The sequence below is a fragment of the Capsicum annuum genome, chromosome 4 (assembly GCF_002878395.1).
Source record: "Capsicum annuum cultivar UCD-10X-F1 chromosome 4, UCD10Xv1.1, whole genome shotgun sequence".
In the NCBI taxonomy this organism is placed as follows: Eukaryota; Viridiplantae; Streptophyta; class Magnoliopsida; order Solanales; family Solanaceae; genus Capsicum; species Capsicum annuum.
This window is the reverse complement of record NC_061114.1, coordinates 188004362-188015792: the sequence shown is the minus strand read 5'-3', so window position 1 is coordinate 188015792 and position 11431 is coordinate 188004362.

Here is an 11431-nt window from a genome sequence, read left to right as displayed (position 1 = left end):
TCTTGAAGCTTGAGGATTGATGAATCCAAATATGTAATTATCTTTGAAAACCTACGGTCAAATCTTGAACTATTTGGGTTTTTATTTGGAAAACCTAAGGAGAATCTTGAGCACTTTTGATGAAAGAATATGTATTTTGGGGTCCTTGGAACTAAATCTCGTGTTTTAGGGCTAAGTATGGGTGGAAAAGGACCACTTCGTCCTCAACACGGAGTGTTTAAATCACCAGAATTCCTTACATAGGCGCCGCCCATCCCATTGCCTATCTTCACATAGGCGCCGCCTAGGCTATTGCCTATGTTTTCATAGGTACCGCCTAGGCTATCGCCTATGTTCTCATAGGCGCCTCCTAGGCTATCGCCTATGATTTCCAGTGGCCATGGACGATTGGTTAGGCGTCGCTTATTACTTTAAAAGGTTATAACTTCTTTTTCGGGTGTTGGATTTTAGTCAAATTGGTATCGTTGGAAAGCTAACTCGAATACCTATTATTTCACACATAGTAGGCTTCCTAATTCGAAATATATAGAGAGTTATGGTCGAAGGAAGCTGACACACTTTACAACATCAACTAAAACTTAGTCAATCAAAATAGTTTCAACTCGTCCTTGAGTTGAAGGACCTCTATGGTCTAAATTCAAGATTAAGCAGATTCACATGCTACACTATAATTAATATGCCATATTGGCATAGGATTTTATGGCTATGGGATTTGTAACGTATTGAAATCATGGTCTATATTATAGCCTGAATTACAGGGCGTTGCATTATTCCCCTCTTAGGATCATTCATCCCCGAATAATGATGTGAGACACAGATAGACACGATTTCAAGCATAATAAAGGACTAGGAAAGATATGATAGTAATAGTACCTTCTGTCTCCTCTTCCATCAAAGCAAACAGATTGGGATATCTAATTCTCATGTCATATTCTGACTCCCAAGTTGCTTCTTCGACTTTCTAATTCCTCTATAGTACCTTTACTGAGGCTTTCTCTTTGCTCCTCAGCTTTCGAACTTGGCGATCTAAAATTTCAATGGGCTCTTCTTTGTAAGACAAGAAGTCTGTCACTTTGATACCCTCTACTAGAATACCATAGAATGATCTCTAATTCATTTCTTCAACATAGATACATGGAATACCGAATAAACGGAACCCAAACTTGTAGGCAACTCTAACTCATATGCAACTGTACCAATCCTTTTCAAAATCTGATATGGAACTACATAATGAGGGCTCAATTTACCCCTTTTTCCAAACCGCATAACTCCTTTCATAGGAGAAACCTTGAGAAATACCGAATCACCAATTTCAAACTTTAGTTCTCTTCTCTAAACATCGGCATAGGACTTCTGATGACTCTGAGCAGTCTTGAGTTATTCTCTAATGATTTTTACTTTCTCCATTGCCTGATGAACAAGATCAAGCCCATACAACTGAGTCTCACCCACTTCATACCATCCTATCGGAGACCTACATCTCCTCCCATACAAGGCCTCAAAAAGAGCCATCTTGATACTGGCATGGTAGTTATTATTGTAGGCGAATTCAACCAGTGGTAGGTGATCTGCTCAACTACTTTTGAAATCAATGACGCATGCCCTCAACATATCTTTGAAGGTATGAATGGTACGCTCAGCTTGCCCATCCGTCTGAGGGTGGAAAGCTGTTCTCAAATTCACTTATGTACCTAATCCCTCTTGAAAGGATCTCTAAAACTAAGATGAAAACTGCGTACCTTTGTCGGATATAATGGACACTGGTACCCCATGTAACCGAACTATCTCCTCAATGTAAATCTTAGCATAAACCTCTCCCGAATAATAAGTCGTCATAGGCAAAAAGTGGGCTGACTTGGTCAACTGATCTACAATCACCCATATAGAATCTTACTGGTTTCGAGATCTCGAAAGTCCTATAATGAATTCCATGTTTATCATCTCTCACTTCCATAAAGGCAGGGCTATCTCTTGGGAAGTACCACCCGGCCTTATGTGTTCTACCTTCACTTGCTGACAGTTAAAATACTTGGACAAAAAATCAACTACATCACGTTTCATGTTATTCCACCAATACAAGGTTTTCAGATCATGGTACATCTTAGTAGAGCCTGGGTGAATGACAAACCTCGAAGTATGTGCCTCATTAAGGATTCTTTCCCGTAGCCCATCGACATTCGAAACACACAACCTCCCCTGAAATCTCAGAATACCATCGCCACCAATTTCAAACAACATAACCTTTTGTTGACCCACATCTTTCTTGTTTTGCATCAAGATGGGATCTTCAACCTGCTTCTCCTTAACTTCAGCACAAAGAGATGACTTAGCTAACTCATGAACAATCACCCCTCCATCTTTGGAATCTAAGAGTCGCACTCCCAGATTTGCAAGGCGGTGAATATCCTTCACCATCTCTTTCTTTCCTTCTTCTACATGAAAAAGGCTACCTATAGATAACCTACTGAGGACGTCGACTACAATATTTGCCTTGCCTGGATGGTAATGCAGGCTCATATCATAGCCTTTCAAAAGCTCCATCCAACGGCTCTGCCTGAGTATTAATTCTTTTTGTGAGAAAATATACGGTAAACTTTTATGGTCAGTATAAATATCAACATCCACTCCATAGAGATAGTGCCTCCAGATTCTAAATGCAAACACCACAGCTGCTAACTCCAAGTCATGAGTGGGTTAATTGCGCTCATGCACCTTTAACTGCCTATATGAATAAGCTATCACCTTACCACGTTGCATCAATACACAACCAAGTCCCACACAGGACGCAACACAATAAACCACAAAATCATCTACACCCTCGGGAAGGGTTAAAATAGGAGCAGTAGTTAGCTTGTCCTTCAATATCTTAAAACTGTTTTCACAGAAGTTAGACCACACAAACTTCACCTTTTTTTGAGTCAGTTTAGTAAGCGGAGCAGCTATGGAAGATAAAATATCTACGAACCTTCTGTAATACCCGGCCAAACCTAAGAAGCTTTGAATATTGGTTGGAGTCGTGGGTCTGGGCCATTTTCTCACTACTTCAACTTTATGGGGATCTACTCTTATTCCATCACTGGACATAATATGCCCCAGGAAGGCAATAGCGTCTAACCAGAATTCACACTTAGAAAATTTGGCATACAACTAATGATCCTTAAGGGTCTGAAGGATAATTCAGAGGTGATTGGTGTGATCCTCTTTACTCTTAGAATAGATCAGAATATCATCAAAATACAATGAAGAACAAGTCTAGAAACTAACGGAACACTCTATTCATTAGATCCATGAAGGTTACAGGGGCATTAGTCAACCCGAAGGACATGACTAAAAATTCATAGTGACCATATCGGGTTCGGAAGGCTGTCTTGGGTATGTCTAACTCCCTAACTTTCAACTGATGATAACCCGAAGGAAGATCTATTTTTGAAAAACACTTGGCACCCTAAAGCTGATCAAAAAGGTTGTCAATCCTAGGAAGAGGATATTTATTTTTAATCGTGACCTTATTCAACTGGCGGTAGTCTATGCACATTCGAAGGGACCCATCCTTCTTTCGCACGAAGAGCACGGGTGCACCCTATAGGGAAACACTAGGACGAATAAAACCTTTGTCTAGGAGGTCTGTAAGTTGTTCCTTTAACTCCTTTAGTTCTACGGGAGCCATTCTATATGGCGGAATAGAAATAGGATAAGTTTCTGGCAACATATCAATGCCAAAATTTATCTCCATCATCAGGGGGTATCCCTGGGAGATCTTTGGGAAAGACTTTTAGGAATTCATTCACTATAGGGACTGACTGCAGAGGAAGGTTTCCAACTTTTGAATCTTTTACTTAGATTAGATAGTACACACAACCTTTGGAGATAAGCTTTTAGGCTCTAAGATAAGAGATAAAGTGACCTTTAGGTTCCACAAAACTCCCTGCCCAAACAACTGGTGTCTCATTCGGGAAAGAAAAAGTGACCTTTCGGGTTCTGCAATCAAGGGTGTCATAACGCGAATGGAGCCAGTCCATCCCAAGGATGGCATAAAAATCTATCATATCAAGTTCTATAAGGTCTGGCACAGTTTCCCTACTATGAATAGACACGACATAATTTCTATATACCCTTTTAGCAACAACAGAATCACCTAAAGGAGTAGAAATAGAGAAGGGTTCTACAATAACTTCAGGCTCAAACCCAAAACCTACAGCCACATAAGGGGTCATATAAGATAAAGTAGAACCGGGATCAAGCAATACATAAACATCACAAAAAAAGATTTGTAACATACCGGTGACAACATCTGGTGAAGCTTCCGCCTCCTGGAGGTTAGTCAAAGAATATAACCGATTGCGATCGCTTCCGGCAGCAGAAGGGGCACCCTTAGGAAAAGGAGCTGTGGAGGTGGCTTGGGACTTAGCCCCTCCCCCCGCATTTATTCCAGCAGATGGACAATCTCTTTAAAGGTGACCCACTTTGCCACAGGTATAGCAGTTTCACTCCTTAAACCAACACTTACCTAGATGATTCCTTTCGCAAACCTCACACCACGGATGAGTACAACGCTACTGGGTCACACTTCCCTGAGACTGTGTACTTAGAGCTTTGGACCAATGAGGAGCCTAAAAACTCTAATTTTGTCTATCTGTCGGTGGTCTGGCTGTTGGGGCGCTGGCTGCTGACTGTGCATTATTCCAAAAATTTTTCTTCTCCCACCACTTATTACCCTAGTTACCATTCTGCGGCTGACTCTGGTGCTGGTCCGCAGATCTAGCTCTCTTAGCCTGTCTGTCTTTCTCTCCAGATTCTGCAATCTTTTTCTTCTTCTCTTCCACTTGATGTATATAAATAGTCAGTCGAGCAAAGTCTAATTCCTTATTCAACATAGCCCCCTGGCACTCAAGTACTAGGTCATCAGTAAGGCCAGATGGAAATTTCCTCATCCGGGCCCTTATATTATTATTCAACTCTGGTGCATAGCGGGCTAGTTTATTAAACTTTAAAGTATACTCCTGGACAGTCATACTGCACTACTTCAGATTCATAAACTCTTCCGCTTTGGCCTCCCTCAACTCCAGAGGAAAGAATCGATCAAAGAAGGCTTTCACAAATTCGCCCCAAACTGTGGGCTCAGCACTTTCACCTTTTTCATCTTCCCAGTCAGCATACCACTGACTTGCAACATCCTTGAGCTGATAGGTTGCTAACTCCACTGCTTCAACTTCATCCACATGCATCACCTTAAAGATCTTTTCCATCTCATCCATGAACTCCTGTGGATCTTTCTCCACTTTGGTGCCAGTGAACTTAGGTGGATTCATCTTTATGAAATGTCTGACTCTAGTATCCTCAGATGTAATAGATGTAGACCCAACATCTTCCGATCGTTGAGCTTGGTTGGCTACCAACTGTGTCAGTATATGAATAGACCGTCTGAATTTTGCATTTGAAATATCTTCCTGAGCAGTTGGGGGACGGTTGACATTAGTTTGTGGAGCCCGAGGTGGACTGTCGAGACTGGAGGGACTCCCGAAGTACGGAAAAATTCTGGAGTGTGAGTCCTGTTACGGATCCTTATCCCATGGGTGGGACAAACCTCATCTGCCTGAGCATTCTGATCGATGATACGACGTGGAGGTATAATTGTGTTTCTGAAACACAAGTGATCATTGATTAGGGGTCAAACTCTGAAGCACGAACTACATCACAAAGAAGAGAAACATTTCCTAAACTCCTAGCAGCCTCCTTCCTATAAGTGTGGCACGCTACACACCCATAAATAAGACTCTACCCAATGCGATTTTGCAGACACCCTGGGACCATGAAACGTGCTCTGATACCAAGTTTGTCACGACCCAAACCAGGGCCTGGCCATGACGAGAATTTAGAACCATTGAGGCCCGAAACACCCCTATCTGTCTGGTAATCATGCACCTAATTCATATGATCAAAGAAATGCAGAAAAAACACAATAATTCGAAAATATGGTCATAAATATGAAAAGTGACAATAATAGGGAGATAATGTTCCCTCAATATCAATTATCCTCTAAACAACTGTCTGTGAAAATCTCTAACAAATGACTGAAGCAATGTCTATCTGAAAAATCGGATAGAGCCCCCAGTAGACCTAAAAACTGAATATAAGATAAAAGGACTGTTAGACATAAGACCTTCTGAAACATAGAAAGTTCACCACTTGTCTCTACAGCTCTGTCTAAAAGTTCTACTGATTCTCTTGACCCCTAGACTGGGCCTCTAAACCTGAGAGGTTAGAGAGGCTAAGGGGTCAGGACAAAAGTACTGGCACACAGAGATATCAAAATAAAACATAATATTTTACAAAGTATAGTTGAGAGCCATTATAAAGCAATTTCGTATCAAATCATTTGAAAGCACATGGGTGTAATGCAATAGTTTTTCTCAACAATAATGAAATGCAACTGAGCTAGGTGAAATACCTTACATAATTTACACCAACTGTCAAACCTCGGTTGCCGCCGAGATTAGAGTATAAGTGAGGGAGAGAAACTCAAGACCACACAACATGGTGTCTCGACCCAATGGTAGTGCCCAAGATCACTAGGCTCGGGCTCCTACCTATAGTCCCAATTTAGGAATGACATGAAGTCAAGTACATAGATCGCTTAGCCTGGTACTAATATTCTGTGTCAGCAAACACATTATTCCAGCGATGAGCCCTTGTGTCTCAAATGCCTTCTTCGGGTATCCTCCTTTCTCACGTAAAATCAATGCATTCAAATTTCATTTAATTCAATCACGTATCGTATTCTGTAGGGTATCATCATACCCGACTTGCAAGTCATCAATATCACATCCACATATGAATAATCATGTAAAAACCAAGATGCTTCATCATTTACAAGTGGTGAACAATATTTATTTCAAATTCATGCTCTTTTTTGTTGATCACAATATAATATGGAGTATCGAAATATTATCATGGGAATTTGAAAACAATTTATCATTCATATTTATCAACTTCCATGGAAAATCTCAAATCACATATGCATGTTTTCAAACATTGAAGTATATAGGCAAACAATTCCCAAGACATAAAGAAAATGACTTAGAAATCATATTGAAAGCAAGATATTAGCATTTGATTGAAAACCCCCATTTCAAAGCATGCATGTTCATAAAGACTACACCCATAAGATTTTTGGATAACCCCACGTACCTCTATTTCCAAGGATAATAGGTGTTTCTTGAAGCTTGTGGATTGATGAATCCAAATATGTAATTAAATTTGAAAACCTACGGTAAAATCTTGAACTATTTGGGTTTTTATTTTGAAACCCTAAGGAGCATCTTGAGCACTTTTGATGAAAGAATATGTATTTTGGGGTCGTTGGAACTAAATCCTATGTTTTAGGGCTAAGTAAGGGTGTAAAAGGACCACTTTGTCCTCAACACAGAGTGTTTAAATCACCAGAATTCCTTACATAGGCGCCGCCCATCTCATTGCCTATGTTTACATAGGCGCCGCCTAGGCTATCGCCTATGTTCACATAGGCGCCGCCTAGGCTATTGCCAACGCTTTCCAGTGGCCATGGGCAATTGGTTAGGCGTCGCTTATTACTTATAAAGGTCATAACTTCTTGCTCGGGTGTTGGATTTTAGTCAAATTGGTATCTTTGGAAAGCTAACTCGAATACCTATCATTTGGCACATAGTGGGTTCCCTAATTCGACATATATAGAGAGTTATGGTCGAAGGAAGTTGACACACATTACAACACCCACTAAAACTTAGTCGATCGAAATAGTTCCAACTTGTCCTTGAGTTGAAGGACCTCCATGGTCTATATTCAAGCTTGAGCGGATTCACATGCTACACAATAATTAACATGCCGTATTGTCATAGGATTTTATGGGTTCGGGATAAGCAACGCATCAAAATCATGGTCTATGTTGTATCCTGAATTGTGGGGCGTTACATTTTGTTTTTTATTTTGTTGCTTTCACTTCTTTGTTGTCTAGGTAATAGATACACATCCATTTCTACTTTATCAAAGTGTAACGACATCCATGGCCATTTTGTTCTGTTGAACATATTTTCACAATTTCCCCATTTACATAGCATCATTATGTTGTGGACTGGTAGGAACGGATGACTCAATTTCCGAGGAGATCAGATGTGTTTAGAAGAAGATTTTCAATTATATAAGTTGAGAAGTTGGAAAGTTTGACCAAAGTCACATTCTAGGTTTACGAGCTCTGATTCATATTTTGACAGTTTTATTAGGAGGGGAAGGTGATTTTTGACTTATTTCGATGGTTGGTATGGATCCCAAGGTGTTCAGAAGTGATTTTAGTCTTTGGCTGGATATTTAATATAAAGAAGGTAAAGTTTGACCAGTTGTCAACTCCCGATCAAGTTGAGCTCATCGATTGTCCCACGCATGAAGCAATGGCAAGAGTCAGCCCTACCACTACAATAACTTGTACTCAGTCTCAAATATCAATTCATTTCTATAAAACTCAAACTAGTAGCTAAACCAAATAGCAACTCGATCTACACAAAAATCAACTCTCAAATAGTGCTAGATAATCACCAAGTAAATTTCACAATACTTAAGCACATACTTTTACGAAAACACAACAAAACCCACGTAAATGATAATTAATGAATAAATTGCAATGCAATGTACATGTTGTGTATACATCCGGTTCCTTTTTCAGTTAGTTAGAACTTATGGGGGACTTGCAAGATCTATATACCTGGTTGGCATGCCACTTCGATTCATATGTAATCTTATGCAGTGGTACAACTCCAATCCATGTATCATATTAGGAAGGTATGTCACTTTAATACAATATTAATGGACGCAAGTGTCATTACGATCTATATTGAACGCAATGCATAATGTGCAGTTATGCAACTCTAACCCCAATCAACAAACAGACATTTCAAGGCAATGAATTCATAGACTCTTTTTAATACTTAATTTTATATTAGAGTAAAGAATTACTCAAAAGAATAAGTACAAGCAAGGGGAGATAGACCTTACTTACTAATCTTAATGAGGTAAAAAACTTCTAATAATTAACAAGTATGACGAAAATAACAACTAGAGGGAATTTGGTATTACACAATCATCACCAAATTTGTAGTATGCTATATAATTGTCACCACCCGAGACTACCCCTAGTCATAACACGGTACTTAAGAGTCTCAAATGATCCTAAGCTAACCTATGGTCTGACACGACACTAAGAATATGATGTAAAATAAGAATCACTAAGTGAAAGCTGAAATTTGAATAATATAATGATGTCTGCAATAGATTTCAATACTGAAGACAAAATGAAAATCTTCTAGACAAATCCATAAAGATGAGAATAATTGTCTATATGTCTGAAAAACCTCTATTGAGATGAGTCACTAGGACACACCCCCATCTAACTTTAACTGTTTGAAAATCAAATGACTGAAATAAAGAAAGTAAATATAAAACTCATCCTCAAAAGATGAGGACTCACCATGGATGTAAGTAGGAACTGTGCTAATAGCAGACTGCTGGGTATCAAAACCTATATTATAAGATAATATAGCGTAAAGGAAAGTATGTTGTCAATATTTCAAATATACTGAAGATGTGAGATATGCACTACACTACATATGTTGAACATGAGATAATGAAATAAACATAGCGTGAGAAATGTGAACTAATGCAATGGCCAAGTATAATAAACACGAGAAAAAATAATAGTAAAATGCTGAAGAAACTGAATAAAAGGATATTCATGAGCCATAAAGGGATATATAGACTGGCGTGTTGGCAATATGTCACGACTTAAAAATTGAGGTCATAATGGCACTTATCTGGAACAACCTTGTTAAATAAGTCAATCACCCAAAATGGAAAGAAGATTAAAAAGAACAACATAAAATAAATGATACTTCTAGAATAAGTCAGGTCAAGAGATATGCAAAATTAGTGAATATTTGAAAAACATATAGAACATCCTTGGTGTCTTAAGTGTAGAGAATCTAATAAATACAACCTAAACACCAAAAATAAAACTATTTGTCTTCAAGAACAAATAAAAACAATAGAAATAAATAGGAGGAGGTATGGGTTTGACTCTGAAATCCTAGAGTGGGATAGGACCACGAATCACCAAGACAACAACATGAAATTAGTCTCCGTGTGTCATACTCGTGTTAGGATCTGCACCAAAAGGGCACAGTAGGAGTGAGTATGATCCACTGTACAGATAAGTAAAAAAAAAATACTGTGAGCATTCTTTACACCATCTCCACTAATAGTTTTAATATATATTTACATTAACATCAATAGGAACAAGTATACAAGAAAGCAGATACATGGACGGAAATTACCGGTCAAGTAACACATAAAAAATACATGATGTGCAAATGCAATACAAAGAAATTAATGATGGAGTGAATGATTTAAAGTCATCACATGCCTTTCTGTATATACCTATCGAGCCTCAGTGCTCCTAAAATAGGAACCATAGAGGGTTTGTAACCCATACACTATCTCAAACTTCCACCAATCTCAATCCCATATATCAATCTACCTAACTAGCACATCCTTTGGTCTAGATATTTTCAAAAGTCTCATTTTATTTCAATATCAATGTTCCTCAATGGTATCAATATCTCACGAATGTGTATGCATGTAATAAGGATATAATGCTCACAATCATATCAGTATGGAGATATCAAATATGTTCGATGCATATATAAATGATCTCAGAAATCAAGTAAATATGCCAATAATTTGTGATACTATTTCTAGTTGGACACCATTAGAATAAATAGTCATGTAAGATATCATCAATATCATACGAATACACAAACACAGGCATTTTATCATGATAATGGTAAACAATGCTCAATAAGGCCTCTAATATTTATTTAAACCCCCACTAAGTATCACATTAAGAAATAATCAAATGCCCAAATAAGGCCAGTGATGTCAAATAAAACTATGCATGGGCAAAATACAATGTACAATATCACAACAAACAATAAAAGAATATAAGCCCCCATTCGAGCATTACACAAGGAATAAAATAGTTCGAAAAACATATCTTATGGTTCTTTCCCTAACCATAGCATTATTTAGTTATTCATTAACTACCTAGATCAGTCTGAAGAAAGTTAAGCCATAATCCACCTCAAAGTATCAAAATTCAATCCTAATGTCCTTCACCATTTTGAATAGCCCCAGAATAAACTAAAATACACCAATATACATCGACGTGTTAAAAGGAAGCTAATGACTCTCACATTGCACATATTTAAGTTGGTTCCAAAACTAGTTTGAAAAAATGAGTTCAAAAATGAAAGGGGTAAAATCAAAATTTTATTTTAGAAATACATATCAAAGGGTTAGAGGAATTATGTTTGAAAAACCACACGTAAATGTGTTTAAAATGAGGTCCAAA